Source organism: Pinus tabuliformis, chromosome 5_2, assembly GCF_031772625.1.
Source record: "Pinus tabuliformis cultivar Carrire ecotype Pingquan chromosome 5_2, CPIR1, whole genome shotgun sequence".
Classification (NCBI taxonomy): Eukaryota; Viridiplantae; Streptophyta; class Pinopsida; order Pinales; family Pinaceae; genus Pinus; species Pinus tabuliformis.
The window spans coordinates 684,024,101-684,050,284 of record NC_142306.1 but is presented as its reverse complement, the minus strand read 5'-3'; the positions used below and the strand labels follow the sequence as shown (position 1 = coordinate 684,050,284).

The following is a 26,184-nucleotide window of genomic DNA, read 5'->3' as shown; positions in this document are numbered from 1 at the left end:
GTCAAGACATTAGATTGAAACATATATACATGGACAATGATATATCTATGTTAATTTTGGAAACAAAACACCAGCTGGAGATCCATTTCATCTTACTATTCATGATTTAAGGGTTTCAACTACCTTGTGAACCCAATTAAATCATTGGTCTCTTGTGAAACTAGTGGTGTCATAGCACGATAACATGTATTCCATCATGATCTTAAAATAAATAACAACATTTTCAACAAAGAGGAGATGGGGTATCATCTATCGGAAAGGGGATTTAACATGGAAACATCATGCATAACATCATAAAGTAGAAAGGCTTCCTTTTTATCCTATGATATGGGACCTACTTTGACATCTGTACAATGAAAATGGCCAAAATATTGTAGGAATTACCTGAAAAAAATGAAGAGTGGCTTCACTTGGCTGAGAAAAAGAAACCATAGATGAATCTTGATTTGGACCTAGTATTAGTTTTGCTTAGCATTAGGTGTTCAAAATTTATAGATATGAATGAAAATGGCCATAGAGAGTGAGTTTGGGTTTGTATTTTGGTTACTAATCATGATTTTTAAACAAATATTTGGTCCCTTTATGATTATAGCACTAGAAAAACTATGTCCTTGGATCCAAAAACATCAATTGAAGTCCCATAAGACATATTTGGACTATATTCTTGTTACATTTTGAACCATGATCTGATTATTTAGATGAATATTGTTTACTACCTTCACAACATGATAATAAATATGCTAGGTTTGGGATATCAAGAGGTAACTAATCTATTTAGTTTTGTCTCTAACTTTCGACACAGTAATAGGCTTCAAGAAACAATGGATCATTTAAGAGCAAAGTTAGAATTCATAAATAAAGCCTCACGAGGAAAGAAAGTAAACATCATAAGCCATTTAATGGGAGTTTTTCTAATCAAATGTTTTCTCTCACTCTACAATGTAGTATTTGAGAAGTACATGAACTCATGGATAGCCATAACTGCACCATTTGATGGTGCTCTTGGATTTATAAAGGACATTCTTTTGAACAAAGTTATTTTTATAGGAGGATGGAAACAATATATTTTCATTTCTTAGTAAAGTATGCATCAACTACTGGTGGAATTGCTTTGATTTCAAGTGGTATTCACCTCATCTTCTAGAAATATGACAAAAAAAAGAATGACAACTTTGGTATCTCATCAATTCAACTTGAGTGCTATGGTCCACATGCTTATGTTAATCTCATGAAGGATGCTTATTAATAATACTGTAATCTATGATGGTGTGATGATACCATTATCATTTAATTGTGAAATCTTGAATGGGCCAATGAAACTCAAAAAATCATTTCTTTGGTGAAGATCCCTCCATCTATAAAATTTTATAATATATGGCACTTCTAGTGAGACACCATATGGTCCATGTTATGGAATCAAGGAAATACCTATATTTGACATGTAGGAAACGTTACACCCGGAGAATGTATACACTTGTGTGGAAGGTGATGGAATTGTCTCCTTGGAATCAGCTATGGAAAATGGGCTTGTGCTCAAGGAAAGAATAGGCATGCCTAGAGATCACTAAGGATTGGTATGTGATGAGTGTGCTTTTCATATACTTAAATATTGGATGAAGGTTGGAGACCCAAATCCTTTCTATGACCTTGTTGATGACTATGTTATTTTTCCCACTAAGGTCAAGATGGAGCAACATACGAAGGGTTGCCTCTCTATACCAACCACAAAAAGATGGGAAATCCTATGAGAAAATATTGGTGATTTTCATGAAACAAGTAGACATGATTTTGGGGCTATCATATAAGAGGGAGATGAGAGGAGCCATAGTCAATACATAATACCATGGGTCAATTTAGAACCATGGGCACCAAACCATTGTAAAGGTTGGACAAGTGAAAGCAAAATAAATGAATAAATACATGGTAAAATGAATTGAGGAGATAGATAGTTAGTGTGAGTGTCGAAGGACATTTTTTTTGAAGAGTAGAAGGATAACATAGAGCTAAAACATAATAGAGATTTGTATCATAACAAGTTCCTATGATATGTTGAAACCAGGTAAGATTGAAGATATGAAGAACAATGAAGGTGATTGAAGAGGAGTTGATTGGATCAACAACAAATTCACTATAACTTAGAATTTTGAAAGGGGTTGGGATCTTGTACAAGTGGGTGCCTACAAAAATTTGAAAGGGGATCAATGTTTCCAGTAGGTTGGTGCCTACAAATTTGAAAGGTTATTGGTGTCTCCTATAAGTTGGTGCTTGAATGATTGTAACAGTAGTTTGGCACCTACATCCTTTAGTAAAGACAAAGAAGTTTCATGGTTTTCTCCTAGATAGGTTTCCACATAAAATTCTAAGTAATATGTTTTGTGTTAAAACTTGATGTTGTATGCTATTTCTATGCTTAATATTGTGGGAATGGTTTAATTAATTGAGAATGTATGTGTTAAATAAGGAAATGATTGAAAAATAATGATTCACCCCACTCTCAGTATTCAAAATTTCTTTGTTACATTCTTATTCTTTTTTTTTAACAAAGTCGGCTGCTATTTATATTCAAAAAAGATAGGGGAGACTAAGCTCCATTGTTATAGGGTAGTGTAGATGAGAAGTAGAGCAGGGGAGGACAACATTGAGAACAAAATCCCTTTTGCTTCCATCATTCTTAACTGTATGAAAAACTGAGCTAGTATAGACTTGAACAAACTGAAATAACAAAAGACAGTATTTGAAATTCATGCTTAATCAATGCTTATGTGGTGGATTTGACGTGCTGTGGATTCTTCAGGGTTTCCTTCAGCATCTCTATTTCTTGCATTTGCTGAGCTGGTACTTGGAGCATTATTTTTTTCCAGAATATACTTCAGAATATCCACGGACTCTTTGACATGGTTGCACTGTTTGAGAGGTCATTGAACTATCCCTGGAGTGAAGACACTCTGTGATGGAAGAGATTGAGGTCGGCCTCATGTTTCTCCTTATTAATTTGAGCCTGAGTGTCAATTTTGGTATCCAAGATCTTCTGCTGTGCACGGATTTGCTCCAGCTCTGCCTGGAGATCAACACAGTGGAAGCAATCTTCGCTTCTTGCCATGCTTTGAGAGCAATTTGTTGAACCTGAGTGTAGCACAAGCCTATAAAAGTGCAGCTCCAATGGGCAGAGATCTGGGATAGAGAGGTAGCAGGGGGCTTTGAAAAGCAAAGGGATGGAAGATCGGGATGAAGAATGATGAGGGAGATGCGAACGCATAGAAGGGGAATGCAAGAGCGGAAGAGGGAAGAGGGAGGAGTGATTCAGATCGAGGGGGACCATGATTAAATACAAGTGCTTGGCCAGAGAATCGAGGAGGTATGGAAATGCATTCACATGAAAATTGAGAGATAGTTCACGAGAATGGTATGAAGATAGCAGGAGCGCTTGTGAGAAAAGATGGAGGCTGAGTATTTGGGTTGAATTTAGAGATTTTATGACATTGATATCCTCTGCAATAGATTCAGAGGAGATTTTAGGTGACCCATGAGCTAAATCAATCATGAGAATAATACAAATGTCAGCGAGGAGGGATCTGATGGAATTGGACACCTCTGAAGATAATCTGTGAGGTGATTTATTTCTGATTATGGTAGAAAACATTGTGACTCAGAGGCGTTACAACGAAGAATGCCAATAGGGTTGAAGCAGGCTCTGTTTGCACGCGTATTTGCCTCCTTGTTGAGAGTGCGGAGTACATGATAAAATCGAGCTTCTTTCATCTAATGGGCAAGTGCTTGGCATCTACTGATTAATTGTTGTAAGATCACATTGGACGTGCTTTGGTTGTGTACCATCAGGCTAAGGATAATAGCCGAGTCTCCAATGATCGTTGCTGTGTGTATGCCAAGTTTTTGAAGTTGGAGGAGACCTTGGTAGAGGGCAAGAACTTCGGCCCTGTTATTGGATAGATTGCCTAGTCCCCATTCATAGGCAGTTATGATGTCTCCATTAGCGTTATAGATGATTCCTCCAGCCCCGACCATTCTTGGGTTAGATTTAGAGGCACCATCAAAGAAAATATAATGGGTGTTGCAGTTTCTGAGCCATAAAGAAAACTCCTCATCTTTCATTCTAATTTTCCAACTGTAGCTAGAGTTGTTGCCACTGTTGGTGTTACTCCTGCTGTGGGCATTGCTGTTTTTGTCCAGCAAATACCCTAGGAAGTTTCTTTCTTCCACTTATAGATCGGATGTGTCAAGTTTCCCTTGAATTTTAGCAGACATTGCTTCCAATGTGAGACTCCATGCCTTATTGTATAACTTCCTGATGCTGGTTTCTTTGTCCTTGAAGACCATGCGATTTTGAGCTAGCCATATGTTCCACAAGAGAGAGCATGGTAAAGAATTCCATACTCTACGTGCAACGTTGTTTTTCTTATGCTGCCAAGGGTAGTTTCTTTTCCATAGTTGCAGGGCTTCAACAACAGAGCTGTTGGTACCCCAAGGTAGGTTGATGTTCCGGAAAGCTTCTCTCCAACAGGCTATGGCAAAGGGGCAATCTATGAATAGATGCTGAATGGTTTCTTCAGCTGCTTGACAATTTGGACAGCGGGATGGGCCAATTACCCCACGTTTTTTTAGATTCTCAGAGGTGAGGACTTTCCCTTTTAGGAGGACCCAAATAAAGAATTTTATTTTTGGGAGGGTCTCCGTTTTCCAAGCTATTTTCCATTGCGTCCAAATGGGCATGGGGTGTTCATTGCTACAGATCTGTTGGTAAGCAGCTTTGACTGTGTAGTTGGAGCTTGAGGGGTCCCAACGAAAGCCATCATCACTGTTGCGTTTGGTGGGTGGAATGCCATGAAGATGGGTTTGAAGACTGGTGAGGCTTGCTTCCATTTCAATGGGTATATTTGGGAAGGTCCATCCTTTCCAAATATGAGACTGGGCATCCCACTGAGATATCTGATCCAAATTATGAATCCCCATGCTGTTAAGAAAGGATAAGATCTGCTGAGTACCAGGTCTGCTGCTAATGGTTTGCTGGCCCATTATCTTGTCTGCTCCAATTCTAATATTACTGCCACCCTTGGGAACCTTGGAAATGTTTTGTGCAAGGAGGGGGATTGCTTTCTTACATAGCCCCTAGATTTTAGAACAAGATCTGCTAGGGATCTCATGATCCAAGAGTTGCTGCCTTGGGGAATTGAGATATTTGGTTTCTAACACTTTTTTCCACCAAGCAGGCTTGCCATTAATGAGCCTCCACACAATCTTGCCACCAAAGGCCAGATTTAGGAGTTTTGGTGATCTAATTCCAAGCCCTCCTTGCTCCTGAGATTGAATAACCTGTTTCCAGTTTATAAGGTTATATTTCTTTCTTTCATTTCCCCCCCTTACCAAAGAAAGTGACAGAGGATGGCCTCCACTTTGTGATGAAAACTAGCTGGGGCTTGCAGGAGCGAGAATTGATACAAGGGTAAGGAGGAGAGACCTGATTTTAGAAGAATTAGGCGTCCTGCTAGGTTAAGCCAAGAGGTGCCCCATTGTTGCACTTTCCTTTTCATTTTATCAATAATAGTGTCCCAGATTGCAGCTTTCAGATTTCCAGCACTCACTGGCATGCCTAGGTAGGAAAAGTGCCCCCAATCCAACTTGCAAGGGACTCCAAAAGTGTTGGAAATGCTGTGCAGAGTTTCAGCAGAAGTGTTCCAGCCATAGATATAGCTCTTGAGGTAGTTGACCAAACCTCCAGAGTAGCTCATATATTTATCTTAGTAGGAGGGATTTGAATCGGTGGGCTATGATGTTGGAGGCTTCTCCCATTAACAGTGTATCTTCAAAAAAATGGGAATGGTTTATGTTCTTGACTCCATTTCCAAATTTGATCCCAGTAATTACTCCCATGTGACGATTGTAGTCCAAGGCCCCGCTTAAGGATTCAACCATCAAGATGAAAAGGTAAGGAGAGAGGGGGCAACCTTGTCTTAGACCTCAGGAAGATTGGAAGGAAGGCCCCAGTCTACCATTAATGTGAAGGGAGATCTAGGGGCTAGTAATGCATGCTTTGACAAGGTCAATGAAGGGTGCAACAAATCCCAATTTGTCCAAAACAGAAAATACAAAGGAGTGCCTAACTCGATCGAAGGCATTGGCTAAGTCAAGTTTTAGGATCAAGCCTTTTTCATTTCTAGTTTGGCTGGAATGAATGGCCTCTTGGACTAGAAGGATGGAGTTAGATATTTGTCTGTTGGCCAAGAAACCTCCTTGGTTTTCAGGAATTGAGAGAGGGAAGGAGAGGTTTGAGGTGCGAAGCAAGGATTTTGGTCAAGATTTTATAAGAAGAGTTGCACAAAGAAATGGGCCAGAAACAAGAGAAGGATGAGGGTCTATTCTCTTTGGGAATAAGGGCAAGATGAGTGGCATTAGTGTATCCTCCAATTTTGCACTTGCGCTGAGCCCATCTTATCATTTTGACAAGGTATTTTTTGATAGTTCCCCAATAAGTTCTGCAAAAACAAAGGGGGAAACCATCTGGACCAGGGGCTTTGTCTGGCTGGAGCGTCCAGATGGCATTTTGAATTTCATCATCTTCAATTTCTTTGATTAAGCTTGCATTGATTTCCTCACTGATTCCCGTGGGCAAGTGATAAAGAAGATCTAAATAGTCTTCTGCTGCTTTTGTCTTAGTTAGGAGGATGCTATAATAGCCTGAGGCAGTCTTCTTAATAGAGTCTTGAGCAGTTTGGAGATGGCCTTCCTCGTTAGTGATGGAGGTGACATTATTCCTAATTTTCCTGACCATGGCCTGCTTGTGGAAGAAAGCAGAATTTTTATCCCCTCCTTTCAACCAAAGCTATCTTGATTTTATTCTCCATTTTTGTTCTTCATCTCTATTGGCACGATAAAGCTGGAAATAGAGATCGCCTTCTAATGCTCTGTATTCTTGGGAGAGTCCTTGTTCCTCTATTTTGCAGTGGACCCTTTCTAATTCGCTTTTTATTTCAGCTTTGGCCTTCTCCGGTTCTTTGTAATAATTCTTTGCCCAATCCTTTCAGGCACATTTGGTCCTCTTCAACTTGCTTTCCCAAATGAATCCCAACGAAACTTCTATGTGCTGACTCCATGTGAGTTTGACAATTTGATCTGCAGTGGGAATGTTGCTCCAAAGTGAGCTGAATTTAAACAGAATGGGCCCCAAGGGGCAGTGGGCCTCAAAGACTAGGACTGTAGGATAATGATCAGATGTCGAATAGGGAAGGATAGCAGTGTAAGCAGTGGAGTAATCGGAAATAAGAGAGACATTTATCATAATCCTGTCTAGCCGCTCCATAATGTTATCTTTGCCCAATCTGCGGTTGTTCCAAGTGAATCTATTGTTTTTTGGAACAACGTCAACTAAATTGTGTTCCTGCATGATAATTTCCATGTTTGTTCTATGGGGATCATGGGTAAAAATACCTCCTCTCTTATCATTGGAGTGGAGTATGAGATTGAGATCTCTGCCAAGAATAATATTACTATTATCTTCATCATCTATGTTTGTTTTGAGAGAAGCCCAACATTGCTCTTTATCTCTGAAGTGATTTGGTGCATAGATATTGTAGATGACTATCTGTTTGTTATCTGATTGATTCTCTAGAGTGACTTTAATCCAATACTGACTGATTGTATTGGATATGCATGTCCAAGTACTTTGGTTCCAGATGGTGGTGATTCCGCTGGAGGCGCCCCTTGATTCACAAATGTAACCTTCATACTGCTTGAGCTGATCAATGATTCCTTTCATTTCTTGATGTCCTTGTTTGTTTCTTGAAGCATTAAGATTCCTGGTTTCTCATGAGCTATCAAGTCTTTCAGGGTAGCAATTTTAGAGGGGTGCCCTAGTCCCCTGCTATTCCACGATAGGACCTTCATCATTGAGTATGGGGTATACGGAGAGTTGCTCGCCCTCCCTGCTCCTTGTGTGCTACTTCTTTGCTATTTTTCCCCAGAATGTAGGTTTCTATGGGGTTTTGTGTACCCATGGCTATGTCTTTTTGGGTATTTTCATCCCACTGCTACTTTATGGATTTTCTACCTGGTCCTTGTTTTTTATGCGTTTCCAGATTTACACCATGCTCTTTGGAGGAGCTCCTGGTTGTGCGGGTAAGGGGAGGGGCATGAGATGAAGAGGGAGAAGTTTGCAAAAGGGGGATGGGGATGGGGGGGTCATTTTCAGGGAGGGAAAGGGCATCAAAGGGGTTAGATGATTCCAGAGGAGTATCAGAGTGAGGAGCAGTAGCAGAAATGTTAAGGAAAGGATCCAAGGAGGAGGTGGAGGGGGGAGCCGAGTGATTAATCTTGGGAGGAGCAACTTCAGGGTTTGCCTTAGGAACGAAGGTAGTCTTTTTTTTTTTTTTTACAGTTTCCCATTGCTCATCTTGTGTATCGTTTTCAACATCAACTAACTTAGAGCAACGGTTCACAAAATGGCCATATTCGTGACATACCTTGCATTTAAATGGGATCTGTTCGTAGTCTAGCTGCTGGATGTGAGTCCAGTCATCCACTTTGAGCTTGATAGCTTCCGGAAGACCCTTGCCGAGATCAACTTCAACACAGATGCGCACATAAGCTTGCATATTGTCCTTTGGCTCGCTGCGATCAATAAACTTCCCAATAGCATTACTGATGGCTCGAACCGATTCATCTCCCCAACAATGGAGAGGGAGATGAGGAAGCCGGACCCAGATTGGGACTACACTAGGGATATCAAGTTTGGGATCGAAGTCCAGAGTCCATTTGTTTAGATACAATCCTCTGGAATCCATGAAATACAACCCGTTGTTGAAGATTAGATCCTTGTCTTCTCTTGATTCAAAGTGGAAGGTGAAGTATCCTTTCCCACAGAATCGAATAGAGATTTTGCCGCTTATTTTGTCGGCCCAGTTCCGCTCGATCCACCTTTGTATTGTCTTCGGGGAGGGCCACAGGCCAGTGAATTGCTTGATGAGGCCTTATTCTGCTAGAGAAAGAGCCGCCATACGAGGAAGGGCAGGAGGAAGAACTACTTCTTGCAATCCATCCAACTTCTTTACAAATTTCAAAATTGCAGGATGAGGACGCTGGGGCAGAAGGGATTTTACCAGGGCAGAGAAGGCCATTTGGGTAGCTGCCACCTCTGGGGTTGCATCCAGAGGGGCCATGGCAAACAGGAGGGCCGAAGGCTACTAGCGAAGGAGGACGCAGGCTCAGAGTAGAGCGGCGCGACCTAGCTCACAGAATATATTAAAAATATTTAATTTTTTTAGTGTTAAATTCTTATTCTTAACATGAACTATTTAAATCTATAAATTTTTCTCATCCTTATCATAGTGAGTATTGTGCATAGTTAATTATTTTTCTTCAAATGTCTCCTCTGCCATATTTTGACTTTCTGCCAAATGTAGTGCTACCTAGTTAGGGACTATAGCACTATCCACCTCCATATCAGGGGTCCCTTTGACTGATGAGATCCCTTCTTGGTAGATATTTTTTTGATGATGTAACAACATGAAACTTTTCCAAATCGACATGAGAGTGAGATTCTTCACCATCATTTACTTCAGAATGTTATTCATTACTCTCTCTTTAGACTGTAGTTTTATCTTGTCTATTGTATGTAGTGGAGGAACTCAAATGAGTTGGTTGAGAAAATAAAGATTGTACATTTGTAGGATTCTTCCCTCTTTGTATATTTTTGCTATGATCTCCTAAATTAGTACTAATTTGTGTAGCTAGATCAACATTTTGCATTAGATTTTCCTTCTCTTTTCCTCTCAATGTTTCCACTTAATTGTCTCTAATTCCTTCCATGATTTGAGTGAAAAGAGTGCCAAATGCTACTAATGATAAATGGTGAGAAAATAACCCCCTCTTTCCCTACAATAAATCTTCTGCTTGTTGAGTCAACTTTTGTAGTTTGACTGAGTTTATATATGTCTAAATTACTTGATGAAATTATCTTGGATGAGGAAAAAGTGAAAAGGTGTTTTATGCCTCCATAAAATGGGACACCACAATTGGATTTATTCTGAGGCTCAAGGTTCACATTACTCTTCAAAGATAGGCTACTAAACAAAATATTAAAAAATATTTTTATACCAGATAGGTTTTCATAGAGAATATTTGAATCTTCAAATAATTAGCCAATTGAAAGGAAATTCCATTGGAAATAACCTCTTTCCAAAAAGAAAAATATCAAATATATAAAACTAACTTAGGTATATGGGACATTGAATCTTGTCCCATTCTATGCATGAATAACAAGAAGAAATCTTTGTAAAGCTTTGTTAAAACCAAGATATCAATGGATGGAAGGTTTTTTGGCATGTGAATTGGACCATGAATTCCTTGGAACATTCACACCTCCACCTTGAGAGTAAAGGAAAGAATTTTCTTTAGGCAGATTAAGTTTCATGTTTGGATCTGGTAACCTTAGAAGTCTCTTGAAATATTTCAGATTCAAATGTACTAGGTTCTTTCCTTGAGGATAAACTCTAATAGCCTTGGTCATAGAATCCACGTATCGAGTGCTGCAGGAGATGAGTTATTTGGAACCGAAGGCCTCAAGAACACATCCAAAATTAGCAAGACCAATGGTCTAGATTTTATTGCTGAGATTTTGCTTAGGTGTCAATTCAAATACAAGGTATTTCATTTGACCAATGGAAGCCTTTATCTAGTTGAGTGAGTGAACTAACTATATCCATACAAACGAAATTATTCTTTCATTTATTCACCATATTGGTTTATTCCTTCAATGCACTTTGGTATATATGACAGGTCAAGTGTTGTATTATGGATATCTTAGTTATTTAAAAGATCAATTCATGAATAGTATTTACCAAGACATCCCTTCATCACATAGCACCTTCATTAAGATGTGAGAATCATAAATTGGGAGTTAATTGTCAAGGGGACATCCTTTATGGAAATATGGAATATTTGATTCACATAATGCCATATAAACACCTTTTACCTCAATTATCAAACTTTGTTAAATGAGCTTTGAATTAGCCTTGAAAGGAGAAAAATGAGTATTTTCATGAATTTCACTATGTGTTATGAGGGAAGAAACCAATTTTATAATAATAAGTGATATTATAGTGTGGAATGTTCATATGTGTGGAGAAGCAGGAGCTTGGATGGATAGGGAGTGTGGATATTTAAGCGCACAAATGAATGATTGTGTAGAGAAAAGTGAGTGGCATGTCTTCTACACACAAATGAAAATCGACTAAGTGTAAGAGTGTTGTGGGGCATAAAGTGAGCGGAGTGTGAGGTTCTTGTTCGAGGTAAAAGGTTATGCACAGGGTTTGAAAATGCGACTAAGTATGAAACATTGAAAGGGAAAAGGGAAATATGGATGTTTTGGAGGACTAATGAAGAATGATGACAAGTTAGTCCTAGTTAAGGTACTATAAGAAAATAGGTCAAGAAGAGTCATCTAGGAGAAATCAATGTGGTAGTCCTAAGAGCCAACTAATGCTGCTAGGGCTAGAACAACACAATTCTTCTTTACTAACCAAAAATAGAGAGTAAGAAGGAGCTTACCATACTTCTCCATTCTATGTAGACGAGCTCTAATCTCTATCCATTTGACCTCCTTCTGCCCTGAGAATGCATGGGTGATGAGGGACTTTGTATGCCAGTATAATTCGAATAGTCTAATTTTTTTTCCCTGAATGCAAATAAAACTTACATTTGTGTTGAAATTATCCATCTAAGATTTGATATCCTTAGAGTGGAGAAAATCCATTTCCTTCTAGACCTTGGCTTCCAAAATCCTTCGGTGTTTATGACAAATTGGTAAGAATTTGTTATAGAAAGAGCATGCGGTGTCAAGAGCGACATATTTGGGATGAGTGTGATGCAATGGTGGCTTGACTAAGGTGGGATTGGATTACAGAGAGGTATGATGTAGAAAAAACTATTGTGACAAGGGAAGGAGTGAGTCAATAGAGTAGAGAACAAAATAATTTGAGGATAACTCGACAGAGTGATAGATAGGAGTAGAAAAGCCAAATCATAAACCTAGTGGGCCATGATCCTTGGAGTAAAATCGATATCCGATAGAGCTCACATGTTGCCACAATAACTATTGCTTGCTCTAAGTATCATTGTCACTATTATGGGATGCATAATGCTAGGGACAATATGTTGTTGAAACTAGGAGTCTAATACAGGTTCAGGTATGCTTATTAAATCACATGAGAGGTTCTACATGGAGGGAAGTCATGGTAGAGGGTGGAGAGCCAATCCTCCTTCCCAGATGAAAGCAAGCTATTCATTTAAGCACTTGATCCAAGGAAACAAATAATATTATCTTGTTATAATAAATATTATATATATATATATATTTCAAATTTAAAATACGATATTAAAAAATGAAATTTATACATTATTATTATAACTATATTAATATTATATAAAAAAATATAGATATAAATTAAGATTTTTTTAATTTTATTTTTTAGACTTTTGTATTTTGTTATTATTAATATTAAAAAAAAATAATTTTTTTTTTTTTTCAATTATGTACGAAGAATAATTATAATTATAATTCAACGCTGAAGGTAAAATGAAGAATGTAACTAAAATTTTAAAGTGGAAAATGGATGTTGAAGTGTTTACATCAATAACATATAGTGTTGTGTTTAAGGACCACTTTTTCATTTTAAGGGAATCTTTCATAATGATGGGCTATCTCAAATGAAAGATATGTTTAACTACTCTTCATTTCGTATGACTTAAAATTTGGCTTAACATTTGTTACATAGTGTTAGGATTGATAATGATATTTCACAGGACGTTTTATTTTATTTTTTATATAATGCTTCGGTTGATTATTGTTTTATTGTCATCTCAATTGGTTCATATGATTATGATGGCTGACCGGAATTAGTTCAAATGGTCATGATTGTTGTTTGTTTTTTCTTTTTGTTTTATTTCATAAGATTTAAGGTAATATTTATTTACAAAAAAATGAAATTTAGTAAGAGAATATTAATGTTTTATATTATAATACGATATTGAAAATAAGCGTTACATAGTAGTTAGTATTTGTTATTTAGTTTAAATATAGTTAAATTGAGGTATATTTTCAATCAATTTAAGTTTTATTGAATGATATATTGAGGTATTTTGTTAATTGTAATTCTGTGATGATGGAGAATCTAATCTTAACCTGCTGCACTAATAATGTCTTATTGTAATGATAAAATTTTTGTTGAAAGTTATAAAGGTTGACATTTTTAATTTATTTTATAAAATTTTACATTTTCTGTCTAAAATATAGATAGATATATTTTAAAAGGTTCGACATAAATCTCATTAAATTAAAATTCTTACTAGTCAAGTAAAATAATAAAGTCTAACAAAGAACTTATTAAATTGAGGAAAAAAATATTTATTTATTATTAAACTACATAGCTATGCCATATAAGTAGTGACTCATTTACACGATTAAGGATTTTTTAATTAAATTAGAGTTGGTCAAAATGTTTACTCTTGTTTAATCTTCTTTATTATTTAAGTTGGTTGAAATAATTCTTATTTTCTTTATCATTTAGTTGAAATATCAATTTTAGTTTTTTAAATTTTAATTGTTTTAAAATAAGTTGAAAATTATGAAATTAAAATTTTATAATTTTTTTTGCAAAAAATAAAACAAAATCAATAAAATAAACATTAACTTTCGAAAAAATCTCATTAAATAATAATAATGTGTGACAAAATCTTATTAAATTGTGAAAACAAATTTGGATAAAATTTTTATTTATTATTAAACTACGTCTAGTAAAATGAGAGCCATAAAAAATTAATCAGACTTTAATGTAATAAATCTTTGTCACGTCATGTGGCCTCCAATAAAACTTGAAAAAAAATAGTTAAATACCAAAATTTTGGGGCTACAAAGAATGTAGATAATTTTGTTGTATGCGGACGATGACACACATCCATATAATAAATAATAAATATATTAGTTATCAAACATAATAGTGATAGGCTAACTTATAGATGAAATATCCTTTTTCACCAGAATTCACCAAAATCTGACAATACAATTTCAACATTTTTTGTTGTCTAAAGTACAATTTTGAATGCATAAATATATTCAACACCACGAAAAACCCTTGGGGAACTAGAATTATGCAAATTAAACAATTTAAATTCAATTTTTTTAAAAATCTTCGTCATATTTTGTTTAAAATTAACGATAAAAATGGTCGTGAAAAAGGTCATTTTGTTTATAAATTAGACTACCTCATAGTGATATATTAGTGTTTAGTGCTATGAGCCGTCATTGTAATATTATTGCTGCAACAAAAACAATCCTGAAGAAATAAGATAAGATGTAAATAAAATTAAGCAATTAAATAAAAAAAAAATAAATTTAAATATTATTAAACAATATTAAACTCTATTTTATAAAATTAAATTAATTTTTTTTATTATTAAAATTAAATTAATACTCAGTGAATGCCATATCTGATGCCTTATACATCCACGACAGGTACAATAACAAAAGTTATATGTATATGATTTAAAATTTGTCCTTTTATATAAATTCACCATTTTTATATAGTCATCTTTATATAATAGGGACATAATGTTTCAAGTTTTAGTTTTTTTTTTTTTTTTTTTAAGATTTACATGTTACCTTTTCGTGGATTAGATGGAAAAATATCCGTTGTCTTTTTTGGTTTAGGAACGTATCAAATAATGTATTTTAGCGATCGCTGAAATAATATTATGTTATTGGAGTTATAAAGGCTTGATGATAAGGGAGTGGATCCTTAGTTGCTGCATTGATCTTTCTATGTATCTAGATAATTGTATAGAAAATTACATATATAATAATGTAGATTTAAAGAAGAAAATAACATAAAAGTTTTGGAAAATAATACAATAGTTTTATTACGAGTGAGAAGGAGAGATGAATATTTTATAAGAAATGCAAACATTTTTTTATTAATTTAATTCTAAAATATATTGCATAAAATTCAAATATGTTATTAGATAAAGTAGGTATATTAGGATGTTTCATTCTTTACTAGTTTGAGATGTTGTCTTTTTTTAGTCTAGATGTTGCCTTCTTTTTTAGTCTAGATGTTGCTGGAAGGAGTGCACTTTTTCTTTGTTGACCAATCATTTAGATGTTTCTAATTTATGTTTCTTTGTTGGTTTCCCAATTCTTCCCCGTTTAGAGTGGGAAGCATCCATGCTTCCTCCACCAAATGAGAAAAATTGTGCTTCAATGTTTCTGCGCTCATCCATTTTGCCTACTTTGATGTGTATCCCTTCGAATTGACAATATATGATAAGTATGATTGCTAATGTGTAATCCTTTTCAATCACATCTCACTACTATTGACTTGAGATACTAAACCAACTATGGATGAAACATATTATTGTAATGTTCCATTCAGAATGTCCAACTCTCTTAATTGTTTCTTCTTGAAAAAACCTTAGGACTCATTTATATTTTTCAACAATTCTTCTAATATCTCTCATGCGTCTAATAAGTGAGAATTTATGATGCTTGCAGGTGATTCAACCTCCACAAGGATGTGTAGAGGCTCATGGAATTGCTCATAACTTGGATTGTCCTTCATCATGGCCTCTGGGAATTGTGAAATTACCCTTGAAGGGAGAACTAAACACAAAGAAATGCATTGGTGTAAATTGACTTTCTTAATGGGAGCTTTGCCAGTAGGAGTTTGGGTTGATTGGAGAGCCAAGTATGTGAGTACATAGGCGTGGACCTCATGTTGCAAGTGGTATTGGTGATCTTTATCATGATAAATAGTGAGTCGAAGATGTGATACATGTGGATCTAGTCTCTACTAGCTCTCTAAGCTCGACAACTAAGGATATATTCTTGAGCTGACTGTCCCACCATGTTTATACTAGGCCCTCAAACTATAGATTAGAGGGTGAAGATTCATGTCCTCTTCCATCATGAGACATGTTTTGAAATAGGTGGAGAGACCATGGAGCCGAGAATCGATAGCCTCGCCATTCATTTGGAACGAGAATTTGGGCTATTGAAAGCATGTATCTAAATGCATTTTCCCTGGTCTAGGCCACCTCTATTGTTGTAGCAAAATTATCTCTTGAAGAACCATGGATAAATCATGGACTAGTGAGTCCTCTGCTGAGGGTTCTTGATGGGGAAGCATGATTTTCATCCACAAAAGGGATTGGAATCTATGACCCAAAGCTACAATGTGTGATGGGTATTTGAAGCAAGGAGGGTGCACTGAGAAGGTCTTTGAAGTGTTAAACCACGAATCCTAAGAAAATATCTTCAAATAGGTGGATGGATTCGAAGATCTTATGCTCTGATATCAATTGATGTACATGAAGATCTAAAAAATTGTCCAGAAAATCACATTCATAACTATGTAGATTCAAAGAAGAAATTAACATAGAAGTTTTGGAAAACAATACTATAATTTTATTATGAGGGAGAGATTAACATTTTATAAGCAATGCAAACATTCTCCTTATTAATTTAATTACAAAATATATTGCATAAACATCAAATACATTATTAGAGAAAGTAGATACATTGAGATGTTTCCTTCTTTACTAGTTGGAGATGTTTCCTTATTTTTTAGTCTTGGATATTGCCAAGGAAGGGGTGTGTTTTTTCTTGGTTTCCCAACCGGTTAGTTGTTTTTTATTCATGTTCCTTTGTTAGTTACCCATGAATGAGCATAAGGGTTATGTTTTACATTATCATATATATGTTTGTTCATAGGTTCAATGTAGTTTTTACTTTGAGTGTAGAATTAAAGTAGGAAAATATTAAGTTATTTTGCATTGGACAAAAAAATTACTTTGAGCGTAAAAAGAAATAGAAAAAAATATTTGTAAAGTTTTATTTTTTTTAACTTTCTTCAAAATAATTTTTTCTTTTTCTATATTATTTTCCACATTTCTATCATTATTCCATACAAGGTCTTCTCTTATAGAACACCGTTTCCAATAAAAAAAACTTGATGAAATAATAACAATAACAATAAAAATAACAATAACGTAGCTATCACTTACAATTTCTCATTCTTTAGGCTTTGGGAGGCATTCACATTTCATCAAGTGCATGATCAATTATCCCTAAAACACCTTTTCTTGACTCTTCTTCATTTATTGAAGTTATGGGAAAATGACTCACTACGACCTTTTTCTTGTTTCCATATTCTCATTAATTTGAGCAATTAATGTGTAATAACTTATTGATTGTGATGAATTTTCATATAATTATATGTGTTTTTTGCTTATATTCATAGTACGGTTGATGGTATATTAGAAAACTTTGGCAACAAGGTCGTTTCTTTCTTTCACAAACTGAGGAAAATTTATATCCATAAATCAGTTGGGAATTAGAAATCCACTCTCATAACAATTGGTATGGAATGGAACAACATCATTTTTATGTATTAATTGAAAGATAAAATATTATATTGTATCGAAAGGCTATAGTTAGGCTAACAACAATATACAAGAGACTATTCTAGAGTTTCACAAACCAAAATAAACAATTATTTGATGTAACCTTTTATTTTTATTTTTTTGGAGTAGACTATATAATAAGCATTCCAAGTTTTCCTGCAAGTAGTCTATTTTGTGTGTAGTTTTCTTCGGAGTTCTCGCATCCATAATTGTTTGAATCGACATTTTGAGCCATCCACCGTGGCTCATCATCAGGATGGATCAGTAAGTGTGTAAGACAGATCTCATTGGAATGAATGAATAGAGTTGAGAGATGTAATGGGAATGGAAGCTGACCCTATCATAATTGTTTTATAACATTTGGATTTAATTTAATTATATAATAAGAATAAAATGATTTAAAAAGATTAATTAGGATTCTTAGTCAAAATTAAAATCAATTTATAGATCATAAATAAAATAAAAATCATTAAAGTTATAAAAATTTCTAGGAACAACACTGATACAAAAATTAGTATTAATTAACACTAATATTGAGATTAAATCTTAATCATTAATTCTAGATTATTATTAAAATCATTCTAATTAATTTATTCTAAAGTAAGAACAAAACCAAAATATAATTAATTATAAAATAAAAGCAAACATAAAATTAATAGATAAAAACAAATATAAAAAACCTTCAAATTTATTTTTACTCGCAATAAATTGAAAATAATTAAAAACCATTTTCATTCTTATTATATAATTAAATATTTCAATTTAAATCATTTTATTCTTATTATATAATTAAATTAAATCCAAATATTATAAAACAATTATGACAGGGTCAGCTTCCATTCCCATTACATCTCTTAACTCTATTTATTCATTCCAATGAGATTTGTCTTACACACTTACTGATCTATCCTGATGATGAGCCACGGTGGATGGCTCGAAACGTTGATTCAAACAATTATGGATGCGAGAACTTCAGAAGAAAACTACACACAAAGTACCAATCACAGAAGCCTCAAAACAATAAGTAGTCTATTTAACAAAAACACCTAAAATCATAATGACACATAAAAACTTGGTAAACAATGCAATACATGATGATCATTTGCTTTCTCATAACTAACATTTGAAATACGGGAGTTTTGATACTCAATATTCATTGATTCTTTCAATTGGTGTACCATTTCATCTCCCTTTATTTTAGCTTGAGCATAGTTAACAAATACCTTGTTATTTTAGGCTCTAGATAAAGATTACTTGAGAAAGTTGAAAGAAAATCTCCACAACGTATTACATTATTCTCTAAAATATCAATCTTATATTTATGTTGAACCAATAAACTCATGATGGTTGCATGCTAGCATATACAATGACGACCATTCTCATGCACCTTGGTTTTCACTTGAGAATAAAAAACTCCTATTGAACTACATAAGTTCTTCATGTCTTCTCAAAATTCTCTTGAATTTCATGATGTCTATGTTCTCCATGAATGAGTTCCCTGCAATCTAAACTAGGTAAAGAATGTCGAAGCCAAAGATGGACTCTCTAACCAATAGAACAAAAAAGTTGTCAGTCACCCCACTTGCCCTCTAATGCTTGAATTCTAAAAAGATACTAAGTCCCATATTTTTCCCATGATATATTTTTTTTGAACTGAAATATCATAAGGGAGCACACAAAGAATAAAATCCAAACAAAATGGAGATGGAAATCATAATTTGAATGAACCTTCCAAGTAGTGAATTTAAATCACTTTTACCATGAACCGAACCAACATTATTTGCTACATTCCATTGAAGAAATTTCTATATCAAAATAAAGTAAATAGAATTAATAGGAAATGAAGACGCAAAGATAACACTTACTAGGAGGTTGGTTTTCTTCAACTACCAACTACATATGCACCTAATTCCAAACCACACACTCTCCATTATCTTGCAAAGTTGATAGTGAAACATACCAAAGAATTCAATAATCCTAGTTGATTTAAAATATCATATGATGTGGAGGCAAAGGCTTGTCCTCCATACTCCCATCCTAATGAAATGAAGTTGATGTATTAGCTATTGGATCAAGTGAGGAATTAATGTTTATTGACGTGCCTTACCAAACCAAACCTTAGGGTATGATGCAATGAAAATGCCCCCCATTTTTAATATATTCTCTGAACCAAAGCTCAATGGATTTCTTAGCCTAGAGACCTTCCTCAATGTCATTTCTTGTTTTACATGATACTATGAGATTTTGAGGAAAATAGTTGCCTCCTTTTTAACTCAAATTATTATAATTGTGAGTTTATTGTCCAACAAAGCAGATTTTACCAACATTTCTTTAACGACCATAAAAAATCCCCAATGATTAACAATGCTCTAACCTTAATTTCTTTAATGAGAAAAAAACCTTACAAAATAGAATATGCTTTTACATAATTAATTGAAACTTTACAAAAATCTCAAGTGAAAATATCATAAAAAATTCCCCACACTTATCACCCCTAAAATAAAACAACATAATAACTTAAAATAAAAAAAATCATATTATTATCAATAATTCATTTTTCTATAAAATAATATTTTTCCTATATACATATACATATATCACTTTTATGTTTTCTTTTATATTATTTACTATTTATTATCTAATTTTCTAAACAATATCAATCAAATTAATAATTTCTCTCTCTTTCTATATATATATATATATATATATTTTTTTTTTTTATTCATGCATCATTTTTATATTATTTTATACCATTTACTATTTATTATCTAATTTTTCGAGTCACCATCAGACAATGCTACAATAAAATTAACCACATACTTTATCTCACAATAAAGTTTAAAATCAATAAAATTAAATTAAATAATTTGTATTTACCATATATTATGTTTAAATTTTAAATTATATAAAAAACTAATAAATTATACATATATAAATGTATTATAAGCACAAACCTTGATAAGAGCACCTTGCAATAGATTTGATGATGACAAAACCAATAAATGCAATCTTCCCATGATATAAAAGACATACTATAGTATTATTTTAAAGTACTTTCTTCACATGTAAGGGAATCTTATAATCTTGTCTTTAATATGAAGTGGAGATATGATAATGGCATCATCAAAGTTTGGGTCCATGTTCATTGTATTATTTTAAATCATTCTTCTTCACATATAAGAGCAACTTATATATGACCTTTCACATATAAGAGCTCTTTACTAAAAGGTAGACATCATGATAATGAAAAAATTCAAAGTTGGGGTCCATGCAATTAGGACAAGGATCATATCTTTTGGAAATTACAATAAATATAACACATTTTCAAAAGATCTTTCCACTTTGGTGTGTACTACTTTTAAAAAGACGGTTTTTTGTTTTTTGTTTTTAAAATTATATGTATAATGTAAGTTGAATACATGTATTTAAACATGATTTATTGATTATTTTAAAGTTAATTATAAATTTGAATAAATATTATGATGACATAAAATAAGTTGTTTAAAATATTTCCCACACTAAGGTAACCATGCAAAGTATATTTGACAAACATAAAACTTAATATGAAAAAACTAAAATAAAAAAGGATTTTGAATATCAACTTATATAGATCAAATTAACCATTATTGTCCGAATTATATATTACTTTTGTTTTTTATAAATCTATGTTATGAAACTGAATGACTGATTTGTTGATTTTATTCATCACAAGCTTTGTCCGAATTATCAATTAATTATTGTTTTTTTAATGAATCTATGTTATGTAACTCAATGACTGATTTATTGATTTTATTCATCACAAGTGGTGTATATATATATATAAAATTTGTATTAGTTGTCATTCAAAACTACTATGGTATATTATAATATTTTTGGCTATTAATTTTATGATAATTATACTTATTATAATTTTTAGTAATTTTTTTTTTCCTATTTACTTTGTAATATTTTATTTATTTATTAATTTTATGATAATTATACTTATTATAATTTTTAGTAATTATTTTTTTTCTATTTTGTAATATTTTATTTATTTATTATTTTTTTGGAAAGAAATTTGTTTTTTTTATAATTTGAGGGTTAGAGTAAAGTTGTTAGATAAAAAATATTATAAAATTATGGTCTATTATGAAATAGATCAATCAAGACATTATAATTCATTATGTCACTAGTAGAGTTTGAACTTATTTGGGAAAGATAATAGCCATTTTGCACAACCACCCAAGATAGCACCAATTGACAATAAATTTTAATTTATATTATTATTAATAATGATAAAGAAAAAGAAAAATATCATTTATTAGAGTTAATTTTAAATTATCTATATTAAACTTTATATTACTATTTTTATTTACATCAATATTTACATCAATCACAAAGAAAAGTGCAATTTATTTTTAAGATTTCTCTTGTTAAAATTTGTCTAAAGTTATCACTTTTGAATACAAAAATATATTCATAATAATTGGATATTTGAAATATATATTAAAACATGTAATCAACATGTAATATCAACCATTATTATTATTATTTCCTTGGGTTTATAATATCAACCATGGTCAACCATGGTCAACCATAGCCAATCATGGTCAACCATGGTTGAATGTCGCATTGTGACAAATATTTTCTCCATGTAAAAATCATGGACAATCATGGTCAACGATGGTCAACAATGGTCCATTGTGGTTAACCATGGCTGAACGTTGCATTGTGAAAAACATTGTCTTGATATGAAAATCAACCATGGTCCAACGTTGCATTGTGATAAAGATTGTCTCGATATGAAAATCAACCATGGTAAACCATGGTCCAACATTGCATTGTGATAAGGATTGTCTCGATATGAAAATCAACCATGGTAAACCATGGTCCAACATTGCATTGTGATAAGGATTGGCTCAAAATGAAAATTAGCCATGGTCAACCATGTTTATTTTAGTGTTTATAATATTTATTTTTGCGTTTATATACCTTGGGTTTATAATATTAGTCCCTTGGGTTTAATATTATTCCCTTGGGTTCATAATACCTTGGTATTAATATTATTCCCTTGGGTTCATAGTCCCTTGGGGTTTTAGTATTAATCCCTTGGGTTTATAATATCAATCCCTTGGGTTTATAATATTAATCATGGTCAATCATAGCCAACCATAGTCAACCATGGTCAATCATAGCCAACCATGGTGAACCATGGTCGAATGTCACATTGTGACAAGGATTGTCTCAATATGGAAATCAACCACGATCAACCATGTTTATTTTAGGGTTTATAATATTTATGTTAGGGTTTACATAACTTGGGTTTATAATTTTTATCCCTTCGATTTATAATATCAATCCCTTGGGTTTATTTATCTAAGGGTTCAAATTCCTAGTGTTTAATATTATTTCATTAGGCTTATAGTCCCTTGGGCTTACCATTCTTGAATGTCACATTGTGACAAAGATTGTCTCAATATGAAAATCAACCATGGTAAACCAAGGTCCAACATCACGTTCTCACAAATATTGTCTCAATATGAAAATATAATGGTCAACCATGGTCCAACATCACATTGTGACAAGGATTTTCTCAATATGGAAATCAACCATGGTCAACCATGTTTATTTTAGGGTTTATAATATTTATGTTAGGGTTTATGTACCTTGGGTTTATAATTTTTATCCCCTTGGTTTATTATTCCCTTGGGTTTATAATATCAATCCCTTGGGTTTATTGATCTAAGGGTTCATATTCCTATGGTTTAATATTATTCCCTTAGCTTTATAGTACCCTAGGTTTACCATGGTCGAATGTCGCATTTCCACAAAGATTATCTCAATATGGAAATCAACCATGATCAACCATGGTACAACATCGCATTCTAAAAAATATTGTCTCGATATGAAAATAAATCATGGTCAACCAAGTTAACCATGGTCCAACATTGCATTGTGACATGGATTTTCTCTATATTGAAGTCAAACATGTTTATTTTAGGGTTGATAATATTTATGTTAGGGTTTATATATGTTGCATTTATAATCTGTATCCCTTGGGTTTATTATTCCCTTTGGTTTATAATGTCAGTGCCTTAGGTTTATTGATCTAAGGGTTCACATTCCTAGGGTTTAATGCTATTCCCTTAGGTTTATAGTCATTTAGTTTTTAGTATTAATCCCAAGGGTTTGTTATTATTTTGGGTTTATAATATCAATCATGTTTAACCATGGTCAACCATTGTCTACCATGTTTTATAAATTCAATGATGGTCAAACATGGTCCAATGTTGCATTGTGACAAATAGTGTCTCAATATGAGAATCAACCATGGTCAACCATGGTCCAATGTCGCATTTTGACAAATATTCTCTCGATTTGAAAATAATTCATGGTCAACCATGATCTAAATTCACATTGTGACAAGGATTGTCTCAAAACGAAAATCAACAATGGTCAACCATGTTCAACCATCTTTATTTTCGTGTTTATAATATTTATCTTAGGTTTTATCTACCTTGGATTTATAATATTAGTCCCTTAGGTTTAATATTATTCAACCATGGTCAACCATTTTTTATAAAATAAATTGTGGTCAACCATGGTCCAACGTTGCATTGTGAGAAACATTGTCTTAATGTGAAAATCAATCATTGTCTCAACCATGGTCCAACATCACATTATGACAAAGATTGTCTCAATATGGTAATCATAGTCAACCATGGTCAACCATGTTTTATAAATTCAAACATGGTCAACCATGGTCAATCATGGTCAACCATGATTTATAAAGTCAAACATGGTTTTCCATGGTCAATCATGCTCAACCATGGTCGAATGTCGCATTGTGACAAAGATTGTCTTGATATGAAAATCAACCATGGTTAAGCATGGTCAACCATGGTCCAATGTTGCATTGTGACAAGGATTTTCTCTATATGAAAATCAACCATGGTCAAGCATGTTTATTTTAGTGTTTACAATATTTATCTTAGGGTTTATATACCTTGGGTTTATAATGTTAGTCCCTTGGGTTTAATATTATTCCCTTGGGGTCATAATCCCTTGGTGTTTTAGTATTAATCCCTTGGGTTTATTATTCCCTTGGGTTTATTGTTCCCTTGGTTTTATAATATCAATCCCTTGGGTTTATTAATCTAAGGGTTCATATTCCTAGGGTTTAATATTATTCCCTTAGGTTTATAATGTCTTGGATTTTTAATATTAATCCCTAAGATTTATTATTTCCTTGGGTTTATAATATAAATCATAGTCAACCATGGTCAATCATGGTCAACCATGGTTAAACATCACATTGTGACAAAGATTGTCTCAATATGAGAATCAATCATTGTCTCGACCATGGTCCAACATCACATTATGACAAAGATTGTCTCAATAACATAATCATGGTCAACCATGTGTTATAAAATCAAACATGGTCATCCATGGTTAATCGTGGTCAACCATGGTTGAACATGGCATTATGACAAAGATTGTTTTGATATGAAAATCAACCATGGTTAAGCATGGTCAACCATGCTCCAACGTCACATTATGACAAGGATTGTCTCAATATGAAAATCAACCATGGTCAACCATGTTTTTTTTAGTATTTATAATATATATCTTAGGTTTTATATACCTAGGGTTTATAATATTAGTCTTTTTTGTTTAATATCATTCTCTTGGGTTCATAATCCCTTGGGGTTTTAGTATTAATCCCTTGCGTTTATAATATCAATCCCTTGGGTTTATTATTCCCTTGGGTTTATAATATCAACTATGGTCAACCATGGTGAATCATAGCCAACCATGGTCAACCATGCTCAAATATCAATTTGTGACAAAGATTGTATCAATATGAAAATTAACCATGGTCAACCATGGTCCAAAGTCAGTTGATATGAAAATCAACCATGGTTAAGCATCGTCAACCATGGTCCATGAAAATCAACCATGGTCAAGCATGTTTATTTTAGTGTTTACAATATTTATCTTACAATTTATATACCTTGGGTTTATAATGTTAGTCCCTTGGGTTTAATATTATTCCCTTATGGTCATAATCCCTTGGTGTTTTAGTATTAATCCCTTGGGTTTATTGTTCCCTTGGTTTTATAATATCAACCCCTTGGGTTTATTGTTCAATCCCTTGGGTTTATTAATCAAAGGGTCCATATTCCTAGGGTTTAATATTATTCCCTTAGGTTTATAATGTCTTGGATTTTTAATATTAATCCCTAAGGTTTATTATTTCCTTGGGTTTATAATATAAATAATAGTCAACCATGGTCAAATGTCGCATTGTGACAAAGATTGTCTCAATATGAGAATCAATCATTGTCTCGACCATGGTCCAACATCACATTATGACAAAGATTGTCTCAATATCATAATCATGGTCAACCATGGTCAATCATTGTCAAACTTGGTCAACCATGTTTTATAAAATCAAACATGGTCATCCATGGTTAATCGTGGTCAACCATTGTCGAACGTGGCATTATGACAAAGATTGTCTTGATATGAAAATAAACCATGGTTAAGCATGGTCAACCATGCTCCAATGTCACATTATGACAAGGATTGTCTCAATATGAAAATCAACCATGGTCAACCATGTTTTTTTAGTATTTATAATATTTATCTTAGGTTTTATATACCTTGGGTTTATAATATTAGTCTTTTTTGTTTAATATCATTCTCTTGGGTTCATAATCCCTTGGGGTTTTAGTATTA

General features: G+C 33.4%; 1 pseudogene; it reads left to right on the top strand.

Moving 5' to 3' along the window:
* The first annotated feature begins 353 nt into the window (after window positions 1–353).
* On the top strand, window positions 354–1,805 carry LOC149160954 (lecithin-cholesterol acyltransferase-like 4 pseudogene; annotated as a pseudogene).
* Window positions 1,806–26,184: the final 24,379 nt, after the last annotated feature.